Here is an 18,525-nt window from a genome sequence, read left to right as displayed (position 1 = left end):
ACAATAGTTAGCATACCAACATCATTACCCATTAATAAGATGTTATCCACATACAAGACAAGAAAAGTTATAGCACTCCCACTAACCTTCTTGTATACGCATACCTCATCCTCATTCTTGATAAAATCAAAAGATTTAATGGCTTCATCAAAATGGATGCTCCAACTCCTTAAAGCTTGCTTTAACCCATAAATGGATCTCTTTAGCTTGCATACTTTGGAACCATCCTTACCCCTAGGTTGTTCCATGAATATGTTTTCCTCTATTTAACTATTGAGGAAAGTAGTTTTGACATCCATCTTATGGTCAACAAAATCCTAATGGATTTAAGCATAGTGATGGGCAAGAAAGTCTCTTCATAATCAATTCCTTGCCTTTGGCAAAACCCTTACACAACTAACCTTGCTTTATAGGTCTCTACCTTTCTATCGGCACTAATTTTCTTCTTGAACCCATTTATTCTCTATAGGTACAATACCTTCAGGTGGTCTACAAGATTCCAAACTTGGTTCTTATGCATGGAATCCATTTTAGATTTCATTGCCTCAATCCATTTGGTCGAAATTCTCTAATTTCAATTCAATCTGCCTTCCTTTAGCACCTTCTTAAATAAACTCTTTTTCAAGAAAAATAACATATAACGCCCTCACCGTAGGTAGTCCGTACATTTTACTGTTCCGACGACTAATGTCTGTTCGGACAGTCAGGATGTCTGGAACTACACTTAAACTATAATGAGGAGGCATAAATTAATGAAATAAATATTAAAAAAATATAGGAAAAATTTTGAGAAATAAAATAAAATTTAGAGAATTTATTAATTGGTATAAAAAAATAAAAATAATCCTATGAGCACCATGAAAGGCATTTTGGTCATTTCACGCCTAGAGGAGAATTTTGACTTAAATGTCAAATTAAAATATGGAAATAGAATAATTAACATAAATTAATTTTATGAATTTGAATTTGAAAAATGAGAAGAGAAAGAAGAAGAAAAGAAAAGAAAAGAAAAGGAAAGAAAAGAAAAGAAAGGAAAGAAAAGAAAAGAAAGGAAATAGATTTATGAAATTTAAAAACAATAAAGTACACATAAATGTATATATATAAATACCCACAAGAGACAAAACCCCACCAACCATCTTCTTCTTCCTCTTCCCTCTCTCTCCTTGCCGTCTCCCTTGGTCTCTCCCTCCCCACCATTGTTATCAAGCTTAAAGCTTGATTTCCCAAGCTTTCACTCACCAAAACCCATAGTCCCCTTCATTAAAAATTTAGCCCACATCATAAGGAAGCTCTAGGTACCCATAGGAAGAAGGAAAGTTGAAGTTTTGGGAAAATTTCCAAGTTGGGACACAAGAGGTTAGTGCTTTTCTCCCTTCCTTCTTCTTTAATACTTGAAAGTGACTTGAGATAAGTGGAAATTTCAAGAAATTAACAAGAAATTCATGAACCCATGATGTCCCCAAATTTTGGCAGCCATGAAATGTGTTGGGCTTTATTGTGTTCAAATAATGTAAATGAGTTTAGAGATGATGATTGATATGATTATATGTATGAGAAGTGAAAAGGGATTGAATTGATTGAGTTTGAAACTTGGAAATTAGGGTTTGTATACATGAATTGGAGATTTTGTGTAAATGCTTGAAATTTAACCTAATTGGGATGAGATTGTTGCTTATAGAAGTGTAATACATGCAAATTGAAGTAAGGAAGTTAGAGGAGATTGAGTTTTGGAAGTGTCAATTTTCTGCAGGTTGTGTTTATTGAGGGCAGTGTACATTTTAGGCCATAAATGAAATTGTGTGACCCCAATTGGTATGAGGCCAATTGGAGGTGAAACTAGACCCAAAATAGCCCATTTTCCATGAAGAAACTATGCCCAAATTCTGTCCAAAACTTGACCTAAATACTGCCCAAATTCGGATTTCCCTGCACCCAACCCAGAAAATGACCAAATGAACAGTACGTGTTCATTTGGTCATAACTCTCTCTATACTGGTCCAAATGACCTAAAATTTCACCCATGGAAAGTTTAGACATAGGGCTACACTTTTAATGAAGACTACTTAACCCAGTTTTGCCTTTAACCAATTCAAATTGTTAGCACAAGTTGAGTCACTAAAACTGCCAACCCATAAATTGTCCAAAAATACTGTTCCTTTGGTATGCTTGACCAGTTTTGACAAAAATGCCATAACTTGGTCTCCAAAGCTGCAAATTGAGTGAAACTAGTGCCAAAAGTTTTATAAGACATAGCACAACAATTTCTATGTTTTGACCAAGCTCTAGAAACCATTGCATCCTAGGGAAATTATTAGCCAAATTTAGGAATTGAAATCTAGAAAATGTTAAGTTGAACCCAGAATGCCATTTGATACCCGTGTGGTCATTTGGCCATAACTCCCACTAGGAAATTCCATTTGAGATGTGCAAATATGATCTGGAAACATGATACTTAGGGCTACAACATTGATTTAGACACCTTTGCCAAATTCCAAGTGTAAAGACCCTAAAAAGAGAGTCAAACATACTGCCCTGAAGTTAGTTTTTGCCCTTATAGGACTGAGAGTCCAGGTTAATACATTAGCCATAACTCACTATACCAAGCTTGAAAAATTATGAAATTATACCTGGGAGTCCCTAAGGCATAGAGGAACATATCTTGTGAAGGAACCTAACTCTAAAAATGACCATAAAATGATCAAATGACTGGTCAAAGTTTATTGACCAGAAATTGTAAATTCTGGACAGCTTAGAGGCAAACGGACCAGTTATGGTATTTTGACCATGAGTTGAGTTCTATAACCCCAAATTCAGTGATTCAAAAACTGAAATTCAAGTTTAAAACATAGAGGAGCAATTGTTATGAAGGAAGTGTGACTAAATACACATCCTAACCTAGTCAAATTCCTAAATAAAGATAACACATCAACATGAACCTAAAGAAAGGTTCATGGGAAAATTACGATATATAATAATTAAAATACTCATAAAGATAATTAAATATTAAAAATGATATGAATATGTAAATTGGGACTAATGTCCCATTAATATGAAATTAATGGTACCAATGAACGATGCAGAGAAAATAGTAATGATGAATAGTGCTAAAATAATTAAAAATGTTTAATTGCCCATAGTATACCTAGACTTATTTATTTAGTTGGATAAATTGGTATACCAATTAGGGACTACAGATAGCAGTACTGCCTACCGAGAAAATCATGAACTGACAATATATGTTTGGTATGATTGTTCTACAGGCTATATGCCTACTTCGCCATTGTGCCTACTTTATTTACGGCTTTACAAGCGTGATAAATGTCTCGTGCAGACGGTGGCCTCATGCACAGCGGATATATACTGGGGTAGACATATGGCTGTCTAACCCGTATACTCTTGTGTATCTAGCTTTTATAATTTGTTATAGGTTTCTTGGGCATTGATAATAATTAATTAATACTGAATATACAATAAGTAAACAGGAAAGATCCCAATAATTTTAATTGTTTCCAAAGTGTAATAAAAAAAAATATAAAAGACCCAGAATTTATGATTTGTAAATATTAATTCAATTGTTTAATTATTGTTATTATAAATTATACACCACTAAGCGTTATGCTTAGCGCGTTGGTTTTCCATCGCGTAGGTCTTCAAGATCGTGATCGCCACAATAGTATTTGGACAGAGTTCGACCGGATCGCCACCGTCGAGTCACCTCACGATCTTTTGTATTTTGGTAGGGCCCATGTGTAGACTAGTATTTTGGTTCATTATGTCTAGTCATGATGTAATTACTAGTTTATGATGTATTTTATTTTGGACTTGAAATGAAAACTTATAATTTATTATCTATGAATTTCATTATGAATGCAATAGATGACACTTCATTTTGAGATCTCATAAATAGTTGTGAATGATATGATAAAAGAGAATATGATATGGAAATATGTGAGATGACTATGAATATGTTAATAGGTGATAGTGGAACCCGCCAGATGCTAATAAAACAGAGGAGGATCTGTTCGGGTCTCCACAGAAATAAGATATATAAAAAAAAATTTTCTACACATAAATTACCTGATTTAAATGACATTAAAATTTACAATAGACATGACAAGACAAGATAGGGTGCTCCGGCACCGAATGTGGCACTTCTTGCTCGGCTATACAATAGATGGGTAAGGGGCGTCACATAACATCTCTACTTATCACAACCATTTGTAATGTTGGAAGATAGAAATAATATCCAAAACTACCTTTTGGATACCCAACAAATTGTCCTTTTTTAGATTTGGTCTCCAATTTATCAGTCTTCAGCTTTTTAATATAAGCCAGACAACCCAAAATCTTAACATGTTCAATAATTGGTTGCCTTCCATGCCATATCTCATATAGAGTGGAAGAAACTAATTTGGATGGGACACGATTAAGAATATATATGTTGTCTCCAATGTAAATCCCCATAAGAAGATTGGTAAATCTGTATAACTCATTATACTTTGCACCATATTCGATAGGGTATGATTTCTCCTTTCAGATACTCCATCTAATTGTTGGGTACATGAAGGAATTAATTGAGAAATAATGCCATGTTCTTTTAAGAACTCATTAAATTCAGTACTCATGTATTCTCCTCCTTGATCTGATATTAGAGTTTTAATATTCTTTCCTATTTGTTTTTCTACTTTAGACTTAAATTGTTTGAACCTTTCGAAGGATTCATATTTGTATTTTATTAAATACAAATACCCATATCTTGATTTATCATCAATAAAGGTAATGAAGTAGTGATAACCACCTCTTGCCATTTCTTTAAATGGACTACATACATCACTATGTACCAGCTCCAAAGATCTTTAACCCTTAACCTTTGTCCAACAAAAAGAGATCTAGTCATTTTACTTTAAAGGCAGAATTCACAAGTTAGAATAGGTTCAGAACCTAATGAAGATAAAATCCCTATTTTTTCCAATTTTGCAATCCTATCTTCTGTAATATAACCTAATCTTAAGTGCTAAAGATGTTTTGGACTAGATTTGAATTCAATTATAGCATTAAATTCAATTTGATTGCTTGCACTAGTTTTGTTATTATTATTCAAATAATAAAGACCATCCTGTAAATATCTCATGCCAATAATTTTATTTCTAAAATAAATATTGTAAACATCATCTATGAATAAAAATTTATATCCATTTCTAGTTAAACTAGATAAAGAAATGATGTTTTTAAAAGTATCAGGTACATACAACACATGATGTAAATACAAAACATGTCCATTTAGATACAGTGATTTAGACCCTATGGCTAAGGCTGCAATTATTGATCTATTATCAATTCTGAGTCTAACATCTTATGGTTGCAAGCTACTACTACCTGCTAGTTCCTGCATATCAAAACATATGTGAGAACTTGCACCAGTATCTAAAACCCAAGCTATAGATGAAATATGAGCATTATCAAAATCTAAATAACAAGAAATAGACATACCTTCTGAAGGCTTATCTTTCTTGTCCTTTAGAGTCGCTTAACACTCAGGGCACTTTCTTTTCAAACGCGCATCTCTTTAACAATAGAAATATTTTTCTTTATTTATAATAGCTTCGAATTTCTTCTTTCTCTATTTGGCTATTCTGCCTAAAGGTCTAGGAATAGAAGGCTTCTTTTTCTTATTACCCTTCTTCTTCTTGGACTTTCCAGAAGAAGAAAAGGCTACTAAAGCAACCTCTTTTCCTTTGGTTCTAGGCTTATTCTTTTGGGCTATAACTAACAGGTTCAACAATCCAGCCAAGGTGCACTCCTACTTAGTCATATGGAAATTATTAATAAAAGATCCAAATGACTTAGGGAGGGATTGAGGATAAAATCTCTTTGTAATTGGAAGTCCATGGAAAAATCAAGATCCTTTAGCTGCTCTATAAGCTGGATCATCTTGTGTACATGGTCACCCACATTCTGTCCCTCTATCATCCTCATTCTAAACAGCTACTTTGATATCCCATATCTAGCATGTTTGCTATGCTCACCATATAACTCTTGCAAATGAGCAAGGATCTCTGATGCACTTTGCATCTTTTCATGCTACTTCTGTAATTCATTTGTCATGGAAGCCAGCATGTAGCACCTTGCCCTCATATCATGCTCTTTTCACCTGTCCAATGTATCATATTCCTCCTGTGAGGCCCCTGTAGGTAAGGGACCAGGAACCTTTGAATCTAGAATATATCCAATATACTCCAAATTCAGGATAAGTTTTAAATTTCTTAGCTAATAAAAAAAATTTGGCCCAGTTAGCCTGTTATGGTTAAGAATGCCTGCTAATATGTTGGATGGTTATGGTTATGGTTGTGTCATTTATTAGATTATAAACTGCAAAAAATAACAAGATTCCAATTAGTAAATTGTATCAAGTAATTTACTAAAATGATTATGGTCTTTTAACTAAACTGGTCCTCCCACTAATTTTAGCGGATCCTACACTTTCAAAGTAGGAAATGAAAATCTAAGTTAGATTAGATTTCTAATGGGTGATTGATTTCCTATAAATTGTTAATCATCCTCAAGCACATCTATTCTTGGATTCAAAACAACTTATAAGTGAGTAACTCTTTACTCATCACATCCCATGTGAGGTTCAATCATTTATTTTGCCTCTAATGCTCAAGACCTCAGGTACATCCATTCTTGGTTTTTCTTACATTAGTTAAGATGAGCTCACTAAGTCAATAAATATGCAAATTTGAATCTTAATGACCTCAAGTACATCCATTCTTGGTCACCAAAGTATTTACATACTTACAACATCTCATGCTTAATAATTATTTTCAAGAAAATCTCCTAAACCAAATACATCATTCCTATGTAAGCACAACCAACAATGTAAGTGTTTAAATTTTTTTAAAATAATTGTCTTAGTGGAGGGTCATGATGCAATTTTCAAAATTACACTATTATTAATTTAATCATTTAATTGGAAGATTTCTTGCCCAACTTATTTACTATTTGGTCTCACTTTACACATTAACCATTTTTATGCATATCTCATACACATTATGAATATGCATATTACATACATACATTCATACAATGGTAATGTAAAAGGTATGATCATGGACTATTCTATGGGAATTCAATCCTAGCCACAAGGATTAAATTCAAGGCATCCTAAGTTAACATCCATATATTAGAAGCCTATTTGACAATCTCTAACTCTTGAAGGTTACACTCCCACTGATCTTTATCAATGTATTAAGCTCCATTTCTTTTTGTAAATTTACCAAGCCAATTACATCATATATCCTTGGCATACCAAGGTGAAAGAGATAATAGAATTGAGCATGCAAGCTCAAATAAATAACCTAAGGCTATCACAACAACTTTATGATACAACCCTTGTAAAATTAAAATTAAAATTAATTATTACAATTTTATAGAATTAAATAAGGAATCAATCACATTGGTCTCCTAAAGTCTATGATTATCCATCATGCATAAACATACATTCAACACTTGAATGAGATTTCTAGCATGGAACAATTCCTATCATTTCTAATATCTCTTATTTGAACATAAATTTATTGAAATCTAATTTCAAATTAGGCACATCAGGTTGAGGAATTGGTTAAACACTTTAACATAGGGTTGGTGGAGTGTTTGGGGCCGAATATACAAAATTTACAATTTTTGCATTTTCAGGTAGCCAATTTCACAGCCAGGCCATGAGATACTCCCTAATCCCATAGGTAGGCCGTTACAGCCCTCTACAAAACTTCAAGTTTCAACATTTGAAACTCTTCCAAAACACCCAAATTCCTAAAAAACAATATAATAGAACTTCTTAATGGTGAAATAGGGTGGCTCTAATACCAATTAAAAGAGGAATGCATTAATTGTGAGAACAATTCATCAATAGGTGCAAAATTTTAGCAATTTAAAATTTTTCATAACCTAGGGTTTCATCATGCAACCACATTAAGCTATTGAAAAACACATCATTTAATCATACTAAATGGTGTTTCAATTGCTAATCATGCCTAATTGCAATTAGGAAACATTTTCCCAAACCAAATCAAATTAGGGTTATGGAGAAAAACTCACCCCTAAGGTGTAGAATCATAATTCTACCACCAATCCAGGAAGTGAATACTATCAAGTGCTAGCCCTCTACCTTGTCCACATAAGCCCTTTGATCCAAGCACCTTTGTCCAAACAAAAACTCTTGCTTCTTCTTTCCAAGTGATTTGGCCTAAGTTGGAAGGAAGGGAGAGGTTAATTTCCTTGGTTTTCTTTCTTTGGAAGTGATGAGAAATAATTTCTCTTGCTTTGATTCAAGAGTGACAACTTCAAATATCTCTTGAATTAAGCTTTCAAGGATAAAGATGAAATTAGTATTAGAGGGGTATAATGGCCGGCCAAGAGAAGAGATGGAAGAAGACATTCAACTCTTCTTTATCCTTTCTTAAATATCTTAAATTCAATAATTAATATAAGCTAATAAGTGTACGCTTTCAATTGGCTAATTGAAAGTGTTGTTACAATCTAATTGGTTCACTTGTCAAACCTTAATGTTAATTAAGAAATTAAGATTTGATTAATTAGTGTTAATCATGCTAATTAATTAATTAATTAATTAACTGATTTTCCTCTCATATTTGACCAAGTCAACATGGTCAAAAAGTCAAATTTTGGCCAGTCAAACTAGTCAAATTTATTTTCTTCCTTAAGCTAATTTCAAGTTTATATTTACACACTTTAAATATTAGCTTGAATACTTCCATAGATAAATTTAGTTTCAAGTTATACTAGAGACTTTGCAATTTAATTGCAAACTAAATTTATTAATTTAATTAATTAATTTAATTAATTATATTTTGATTAAATTGCTCTTATGTGCGTGACTTACTAGATTCATTACTAATTGGCAATGAGAATAATATTAACTCCTTAATATTATTGAAATCGTTCCAAACTTAAAATGAAATTTCTTTTTTCATTCAAGTTCTCATAAGTCATAAGTGACATCTAACATAATGTGTCATGACTACCCAATTAGTTTTAAATTAATTCTCTAATTCTTGAACCTTGATCATATGTACCATGCACTAGAACCCAATTCTAGCTGGAGTCATGGTTTATGTCGAACTCTAATTGCATAGAATCATGTATTCTCTTTTAATTCTAATTTTTGATTAATGAGACTGTCTGGTCAAAAACTATTTTCTGACTAAGTCTATTTGTCCTGGCCAAGAATTTGAAACATCAAGAACAATTAAATGAACATAGGACTTTATCCCTATTTACTTAAGATAACGGATCCCTTCTTAATTAACACCTATCTCCATAAATAACTGTTGGAACCAACACATGCCTATATACTCATACCTTGTATAAGTATAAAATCAATATCAAACTCCAACCATTTATATACAAGATAACTGTATTATCTTAGGTTAAGGGATTACAAGCACTATTATTATCTTTATGACATTGTGTTGATAAGAGTAACCTCTATGTACATGTCATAAGTGTCATTGGTTCAGCCTACTTTTTTTATAAGTACTCATTATGTTTGTCATATGGCACGAAACTCACCATACCATCTCATTAGCATCTCATACTAATATATGGAAACAAACATTGATAGCAATCTATCCGGATAAGTCATATCCAATGAAGTATCCTAAACTGTGAACCAAAATTTATAGTACACTTGCACTAAAATATTAAGTCACTCATATTCTTAATAACTTAAGAATAGAACATCTAACAAGTTACTAAAGGACATTTTCAATTAAACATAAATAATTTGTATTAATGAAAATAATCATGCCATTGATTTAGGAAAACATTATGTACAAGATACATATAAATGATATGCTCTAGGGCATACAACTAACACCTTTGCTAACCCGTTGCAATTAAATAGACAAGGATTTGAAACCAGCTTCAAAGCAGCCTTGATACTAATTCTAATTTGTTCTGCGATTTATTGAGCAATTTGAGTGCCAATGCTAGCTACGTTGAATGCAAATGGAGTCACCTCTTGTGCTAGGAGTGACTCGTTATTAAGATCTTGTTGTTCGTTCTCACTGAGATTGAGATTAGCTTCATTAGTTACTCTTTTAGAGTAAGACCCTTTGGCTTCTTTTTCATAAAAACTTCTTGTTTTGGGCATGATGATGAAAACTCTTATGTGTAAATTGTGAACTGAGAATGTGAATGGAGTGAGCCAAAATGGTGTCCTATTAGGCATGCCAAATCACTATTTTCTCATGAAATTAATTTTTCTCAATTTATATGTGTCAAAAACACATCTCGCCTTTTCTCATATTTGAACTAGATTGTGGGCATGCCAGGAACGCATACGATTCTAATGTGAAGTAAACAAGCATTGGTCTGACTTCTGAACAAAACGATTGATGAGAAAAAAAAGGATCTAATCTTCCCTTGGGTTCCCTAACTCTACTAGGATGCACTTTATTAGAATATCTACTCATTTAGCTTTTGTGAGAACGAAACAGAACTTAATTGCTTAAGAAAACTTAACAGGAGACTAGTGTATTGAAAAGTAAAAGTGTGCTTGGAAAGTAAATTGACCATTGTAAAAAATGTAAAGGTTGCATCAGAAAAGTAAATTGAGCGCTTGACTAAAAATTTAATTTGTTCATCAAAAAAGTAAATTGATCGCTTTGCAGGAAAAGTAAGTTTATGCATTCAAAACATAAATTGATTGCTTTGCATGAAAAGTAAATGATCGCTTGGCAAAAGAATAAATCATTGCTTGAAAAGTAAATTGAACATTGAAAATTAAATGGGTTGATTACTTAACAGGAAATATGGAAAGGAAAGCTATAATTTGAATTGATAATTGAAAAGATCGCTTATAGGAATTGTGATTGACCACTTGAATTGAAAATAAAAAACTGATTGCTTAGCTAAAAAATAAAAGATTGCTCCAAAATGTAAAGATTGTAGGACTAGAGAAAATTTAAGCTATGACATTGTATCTGTCAGGTGTTGATTAATGGAATGTGTGTATTTTACTTCTGGCCAGCATATTAATTTATAGCGAAATATTGCTGATACATACATTTTGCATAGTCATTTAGGTCTAATTTTATAACCATTTTTATTTGATTATTAGTCATTTTTAGCTAATTTCATTAGTTAATTAGTTAGTTTTTCATAGTTGTCAATTTTGCATTAATTTGTAATTTTTACTTTGTTTTGTAGGAAAAATGGTGTTTTTGAAGGACTGAAGAGAATTTTGCCATTGAGGAGTGTCTTCTACAGCCAAAGATGTCAAAAACAGGGTTTTCAAGCTGAAATATGCATTGACCAAACTGTGCATAACTTGCCGCATAAGCTATGCAGATCTGCATAAGGAGAAATATCAACGTTTCCGAACCACCGAAATGTGCATAAGGAGATCTGCATAGCTTATGCACATTCTCGCCTCCCTTATGCACCTTCACTAATTGTGCATAACCTATGCACCAAGTCATGCGATTTCGCATAAGTGACTCGAACTAGCCAGCGCATAAGGGACATAACTTATGCATCCACTTATGCATCCCATAAAGAGTTCATTAATGAGCTGGCAGGAGATTCCCTCAAATAATTCCTCCTAGAACATACCATTTTAGGGCTCCATGTCAGAAAAATTCTATAAATAGTCTCATTTTCCCATTTTAGGGGGGGGGGGGGGGGGGAGAAGGAGCAGAAAAGGAAAGGAGAGTAGAGGCAGAATTTGAGGAGTCACTTTTACCTTCCACACCATTTTTAACCAAGTTTTGCAGATTTCTTTATTTCCTTACATTTTTCTACATTTCTAGTGTTTAATTTCTTATTCCTTAGCTTAGATTAAAGCTTTATTTCCATTTAAACTCAATATATCTTGTAAGCATTATGGATAGTGAGTAGTTTACTTTTGATTCTGGAGTAAGGGTTGTAATATTTGAGATATTTTGTGGATTTTGATTGGGTAATCCATATTTTGTGGTCTTAATGAGTTTTATTCATTTCTTGTATGCTTAATGACATGCTTAGTGTAGGATCCCATTAAGTGATGTTCTTAATCCATGGTTGAAGCAAGAAAGGAGAAGGCCTGTGATAGATAATCAAGAAATTGGACTTAATTAACTTAGATCTAGAAATAGGCTAAGGATTAAGAGGATTCACAGATTAATTAAAGAACTTAATGGGTCTTAATTAATTCTAACTCCACGAAAGTAGGATTAATTTGATTAAGGCACTCTTTGTCTCACTCGAAAGGGAATTCAAAGGATTTAAGAATTAATCTCCTTAAAACCCATAAGTTTAATAAGATTGGATAACCAATTTAAAATCACAAAATAGCTCGAATATGAAATCCCGAACTCCGGAATCACCTTTTTACCATTGTTAATTTCTAATCGAATTTAATTACTTGCCATTTTGAATATTGCCATATTTGAACTTGCTTATTTCAATTTGATGCAATTTTAGTTTAATTAATACATTGTTGAATAGAATATTAATTTTGCATATTTAGATTTCATATTGCATTACCCATCAATTCATTACTTCAATTTCAAAAAGATACTTCAATTTACTCAACTTTTTATATCAAAAATTCAATCATCAACACAACTCCTCGTGGGATCGATATCTTTTCTATACTACTTGTACGACCCGTGCACTTGCGTTAGGGACGCATCAAGTTTTTGGAGCCGTTGCCGGGGAGTTGTTTGTTTGAGATTGAATTCTTGATTATTTTAGTTGTTTATAGTTTTATCTTTGTTATCTTTTCATTTTGTGTTTGTTTGTTCTTTTTCAGGTACTTTTAATCTTTTATGAGAAGAGCTAGAAGCTCAAGTGACACATCCTTATTTTTCAATCCTGAAATTGAGAAATTTTGTAAAGCCAACAAGAAAGAAACCAGAAAAAGGAAAGAAGCTTTGAGAGAAACCGAAATTGAAGCAGACATGGCTGATGAAAGAATTAGAATTGGTGTTGGTAATGCTGGAAATGGTCAAAACAATGAAAATGAAGCCCAAGGGGAAGAAGTTGTTAATGCAAATGTGCCTAGGGGAAGTATGATGGATCATGCTTTTCCACGTTTTGATGACTTGAGAGAGAGCATAGCAAGACCAAGAATTGATGCAAATAGTTACAAGATGGATTTTGGAGTTCTTCAAATGATTCAAAATTCTCAATTTGGAGGACATCCTTCTGAAAATCCACACACACATCTGAAGAAATTTGCTATGATTTGTGACATGCAAAAACAACCTGGAGTGTCTGATGATGCAGCAAGATTGAAGCTATTCCCATTCTCTTTGAAAGATAGAGCATTGGATTGGCTTGATTCTTTACCTCACAACTCCATTACAAATTGGGAGCAACTCACTGATGCATTTCTTGCACAATATTTTCCACCTGGAAAAACTCAAGAGTTGAGGAATCAAATGACAGCTTTCAGACCAAGAGAGGATGAAACTCTATATGAGTCATGGATGAGATGGAAAGAATTAGAGAGATTATGCCCACATCATGCCATTCCGAAATGGATGATAAACTGTAATTTTTACACAAATGTCACTCCTGCAATTAGAGGGATTATTGATGCTCAAACAGGAGGAGAATTTATTATAAAGCATGAAGATGAAGCTTATGAGCTATTGGAGAAAATTGCAAAGAATACTCATTTTTGGAGTAGTCCAAGAGGACCAGCTCCAACTCAAAAGAGGCAGGCTGCTGGAATGTATGATCTTGATCCATTCAACATGATTAATGCAAAGTTTGATGCACTTACTAATGTCCTTGCTAAGAAGATGGAAGATCTGAGTATGTTGGTTAGTTCATCATCATCAGCTGGAACTTCACAACAAGTGGCTTATGCAGAGGAAACTACCAGCTCTGGAGTAGATTATGGAGAACAAGCAGCATATGTTGGTAATTATGGAAACAAACAAATGGGGAATTCTTATTCTCAAACTTACAATCCAAATTGGAGGAATCATCCCAACTTTTCATGGGGAAATCAACAAAATCAAGTTCAAAATCAGAATTTTCAACCACATCAGCAACAAGGAGTTCCATATCAGCAAAATAGGCAACCATTGCCTAATTTTTTGAGAAAAATATGAACCCTCCACCAAACAGAAGAACGAAATTCCACCATCAAGCTTTATTGCAACAAATTCTTGCCAACCAAAATAAGTATGATGAGGAGATGAGAGAGATGAAAGCAAGGTGGAGCAGGATGCAAACACATAATGAATCTTTGGAAAATCAGATTGCACAACAAGCATCTTCCTCAAGTGCCAAGTCTTTTGGAAAGCTTCCAAGTCAACCAGAAAACCTAAGAGAGCAGTGTCAAGCCATTACACTAAGAAGTGGTAAAATAGTATATGATGAGAAGAGTGAAAACAGAGAGAAGAGAGAAAATGAGAAAGAAACTGATGAGAGTGAAAAACAAGAGAGTGCAGAAAATTATAAAGAGAAAATTAAAGAGAAGGAAGAGAAATATATACCTCCTGAACCCTATAAGCCACAACTTCCCTTTCCACAGAGATTTCACAAAGCCAAGCTTGATAAGCAATTTGAGAAGTTCTTAGAGGTTTTGAAGAAACTTTACATAAATGTGCCATTTGTTGATGCTCTTTCACAAATTCCCTCTTATGCAAAATTCTTGAAAGAAATTCTCTCAAACAAGAGGAAACTTGAAGATGATGAAACTGTAACTTTGACTGAAGAATGTAGTGCTATCCTCCAAAGGAAACTTCCTCCAAAGCTCAAGGATCCAGGGAGTTTTTCAATTCCATTCCACATAGGGGAATCATGTTCTACAAAAGCTTTATGTGATTTAGGGGCTAGTGTTAGCCTTATGCCCCTCTCCATTTATGAAAAGCTCAATATGGGAGATCTTAAACCAACCCACATTTCTCTTCAGTTAGCTGACAGGTCAATTAAGTATCTTGAAGGGATTTTGGAGAATGTGCCTCTGAAGGTTGGGAAGTTCTACATACCTGTTGACTTTGTCATCTTGGACATGGAGGAAGATTTTAATATCCCAATCATCTTGGGAAGGCCTTTCCTGGCTACAGCAGGAGCATTGATTGATGTCAAGGGAGAAAAATTGACTCCTAGGGTTGGTGAAGAGCAATTGGTTTTCAATATTAATAACACTATGAAAAAGCATCATTCTGAAGCTAATACTTGCTTGAGAGTTGATATTATTGATGAGCTGGTTGAAGAACACTTCAGAAAGAAATATCCAGAAGATCCACTTGAAAATTGTTTGGTTCATGGAGGAGGCATAGACTATGACAACCCTCATGTAGCTGCATATGCTCAACACTTAGAGGGAAGTCCACCATTCACTTCTGCTCCAGTTTTTCAACTCACACAAAAGGAAAAAGTCGAATTTAAGCAACCATTATTCAAGGAAGAAGATGCACCTAAGGTAGAACTTAAGCAACTTCCTTCTCAGCTCAGGTATGAATTTCTTGGCACTAATAACACTTATCTAGTAATTGTAAATGCAAACTTGAGTACCTTAGAGGCTGATAAGTTGTTAAGAGTGTTGAGGCAATTTAGGAAAGTTTTGGGATACACCATAGATGACATTAAGGGAATAAGCCCACACTTTTGCATGCATAGAATCATTTTGGAAGAAAATTGTAAGCCATCTATTGAACATCAGAGGAGGTTGAACCCAAATATGAAAGAAGTTGTTAAAAAAGAAATTTTGAAGTTGCTTGATGCAGGGATCATTTACCCTATCTCATATAGTACTTGGGTGAGCCCAGTACATGTTGTCCCAAAAAAGGGTGGAATGACAGTGGTCAAAAATGAAAATAATGAATTAATTCCCACCGTAATGTTGACTAGTTGGCGAATGTGCATAGATTACAGAAAATTAAATGTTGCCACTAGAAAAGATCATTTTCCACTTCCCTTCATTTATCAAATGTTGGAAAGACTAGCTAGGCATTCTTACTTTTGCTATTTAGATGGATATTCAGGTTTTTTTCAAATCCCTATCCATCCAAATGATCAAGAGAAAACCACTTTTACTTGTCCATATGGAACCTTTGCTTATAGAAGGATGCCATTTGGGTTGTGTAATGCACCAGCCACTTTTCAAAGGTGCATGATGGCAATTTTCTCAGATTTCATTGAAGACATAATGGAGGTTTTTATGAACGATTTCTCTGTTTATGGATCTTCATTTGATATATGCTTGGTTAACCTTTCTAAAGTTTTGCAGCGATGTGCAGATACTAACCTTGTGTTAAATTGGGAAAAGTGTCATTTCATGGTCCAGGAAGGGATAGTGCTTGGACACTTGGTGTCTAACAGAGGAATAGAGGTTGATAAAGCCAAAGTTGAAGTGATAGAGAAGATGGCTCCTCCTACCAATGTCAAAGGAATTCGAAGTTTCCTAGGACATGCCGGGTTCTACAGACGCTTTATCAAGGATTTTTCTAAAATAGCCAAACCTTTGTCTAATTTGTTAAGTAATGACACACCATTTGTATTTGGCCAAGAGTGTTTGGATGCCTTTTGCAGGTTGAAGCAAGCTCTTATCACTGCACCAATCATGCAACCACCTGATTGGAGCCTACCTTTTGAAATTATGTGTGATGCTAGCAACTATGCAATTAGGGCTGTTCTTGGTCAAAGAAAGGACAAAAAGGCTTATGCTATTTATTATGCTAGTAGAACACTGGATGAGGCTCAAACAAATTATGCAACAACTGAAAAGGAATTTTTAGCAATTGTCTTTGCATTGGAAAAATTCAGACCTTACATTATTGACTCAAAGGTGGTTATATTTTGGATCATGCAGCCATCAGGTATTTGCTCCGTAAAAAGGAGGCTAAGCCTAGGCTCATTAGGTGGATTCTGATGTTACAAGAGTTTGATTTGGAGATTAGAGATAAGAAGGGAGCTGAAAATGTAGTTGCTGATAATCTTAGTAGGTTGAAATTGGATGGTGAAGAATTGGATGAAATCCCTATTGATGAGTTTTTCTTGGACGAACAACTTTTCTCTCTTGTTGCTAAACTATCTTAGTATGCAGACTTTGTGAATTATCTATCTTGTGGAGTTTTACCTCTAGGTATGACATGGCAACAAAAGAAAAAGTTTTTGCATGAGGTGAAATTTTATAGATGGGATGATCCTTTACTCTTTAGGAGATGTTGTGATGGTTTAATAAGGAGATGTATTCCTGATGAGGAGATACAGAGTATTATGCATCATTGCCATGCTTCTGATTATGGAGGACATTTTGGAATCTCTAAAACAGCTAGTAAAATTTTGCAAGCTGGTTTCTTTTGGCCAAATCTTTTTAAGGATGTGAGGAAATTTGTGTTGGATTGTGATAAATGTCAAAGGAGTGGAAACTTGTCAAAAGAGATCAAATGCCCTAAATAATATTCTTGAAGTGGAATTATTTGAAGTTTGGGGAATAGATTTTATGGGGCCGTTCCCTCCTTCATATGGTAATAGATACATCTTAGTTGGAGTTGACTATGTGTCAAAGTGGGTGGAAGCTATTGCAACTCCAACTAATGATGCTAGAGTGGTAGTGAAATTCTTGAAGAAATTTGTCTTGAGTAGATTTGGAGCTCCTAGAGTCAGAATTAGTGATGGGGTTCCCATTTTTGCAATAAGCAATTTGAGAGCTTAATGAGGAAGTATGGTGTAGTGCACAAGATAGCTACCCCATACCACCCTCAAACTTCAGGACAAGTTGAAATTTCTAACAGAGAGCTCAAGCATATTTTGGAGAAAACAGTGAACAATTCTCGGAAAGATTGGTCTATCAAACTAGATGATGATTTATGGGCATATAGGACTGCCTACAAAACCCCTATAGGAATTACTCCCTTTAGGTTGGTGTATGGTAAGTCTTGTCATTTACCTGTGGAGCTAGAACATAGAGCATATTGGGCCATTCAAACCTTGAATTTTGATCTTAAGCAAGCTGGTGAGAAAAGGTTGTTACAACTTAATGAGCTTGAGGAATTGAGGATGGATGCTTATGAAAGTGCCCGTATTTACAAAGAAAGAACTAAAGTTTGGCATGATAAGCATCTGAGGAAAAAGGAATTCAAAGGAGGTGATTTAGTTTTATTGTTCAACTCAAGATTGAAATTGTTCCCTGGAAAACTCAAGTCAAGGTGGACTGGTCCATATAGAGTTTCTAAGGTTTTCCCTTATGGAGCAATAGAAATTTGGAGTGAAAAATCTGGAAATTTTAAGGTCAATGGGCATAGATTGAAACATTACATAACTGGAGACCCAATAATAGGAGCAAGCTGTTACAAGCTCTCCAATCCCTCACCTCTTTTCAGTGAAATTCATGAAGAGTCCAGCTAAGGACTATAAATTAGCCCTCTTGGGAGGCATCCCAAGTCCTTTTATTTTGCTTTTGCTAATTTTCTTTCATTTTCATTGATTTAGTTTTTATCTTAAATCTCCCCAAATTCAACTTTTGACATTGTTAAATCTTGTCCCTTGTAGATG

The 18,525-nt window shown here is 34.0% G+C and overlaps 1 non-coding gene across 1 annotated transcript; it reads right to left on the bottom strand.

Annotated features, from left to right (window-relative positions):
- Positions 1–13,435: 13,435 nt before the first annotated feature.
- On the bottom strand, positions 13,436–13,543 carry LOC131169947 (small nucleolar RNA R71). The gene has a single exon (XR_009140897.1). It is a non-coding gene; the product is annotated as a small nucleolar RNA R71 (small nucleolar RNA).
- Between the last annotated feature and the right edge of the window lie 4,982 nt (positions 13,544–18,525).

Source organism: Hevea brasiliensis, chromosome 1, assembly GCF_030052815.1.
Source record: "Hevea brasiliensis isolate MT/VB/25A 57/8 chromosome 1, ASM3005281v1, whole genome shotgun sequence".
In the NCBI taxonomy this organism is placed as follows: Eukaryota; Viridiplantae; Streptophyta; class Magnoliopsida; order Malpighiales; family Euphorbiaceae; genus Hevea; species Hevea brasiliensis.
This window is presented reverse-complemented; position numbering and strand designations above follow the sequence as displayed.